At 49.8% G+C, this 448-nt stretch overlaps 1 pseudogene; it reads left to right on the forward strand.

The window, feature by feature from the left end:
- The window catches only part of LOC116691699 (tumor necrosis factor receptor superfamily member 11B-like), an 8,744-nt pseudogene that overhangs the window by 5,833 nt on the left and 2,463 nt on the right, over nucleotides 1-448 (forward strand).

Here is a 448-nt window from a genome sequence, read left to right on the forward strand (position 1 = left end):
TATGAAAAAGCTGAAGTGGAATTGTGAGGACAGCCATAATGAGTTGGCGGCCTCGACTTCAGGTCTCGGCTTCTCCACGAAGAGGAGCAGGGAAGAGGATGTTGAAGAGGATGATGATGGCAACATCCGACCTTGCTCCCCTCTCATCCAGCAGTTCTCAGCTCCAATCTTTGGCAGAGATGTGAACATGTGTCTCCCAGTTCCCGCTGGTGCTATTAAATGGCCCTGCACTTTTGATGTTCAACATCTGGAGTTCTGCGCATCAAGTGTGCTGAAGATGGTCTACCCTCAGCCTCTCAAAGGTCAAAAGACTCTGCTCCTTCAACCTCAGGCCTTGGCTCCTCTACAAAGAGAAGCAGGGAAAAGAGTGACACGTTGCAGCTAAGTACAAAAAAGCAGAAGTGGAATTGTGAGGACAGCCATGATGAGTCAGCGGCATCGACTTCAG

The sequence above is a fragment of the Etheostoma spectabile genome, chromosome 6 (assembly GCF_008692095.1).
Source record: "Etheostoma spectabile isolate EspeVRDwgs_2016 chromosome 6, UIUC_Espe_1.0, whole genome shotgun sequence".
NCBI classification, from domain to species: Eukaryota; Metazoa; Chordata; class Actinopteri; order Perciformes; family Percidae; genus Etheostoma; species Etheostoma spectabile.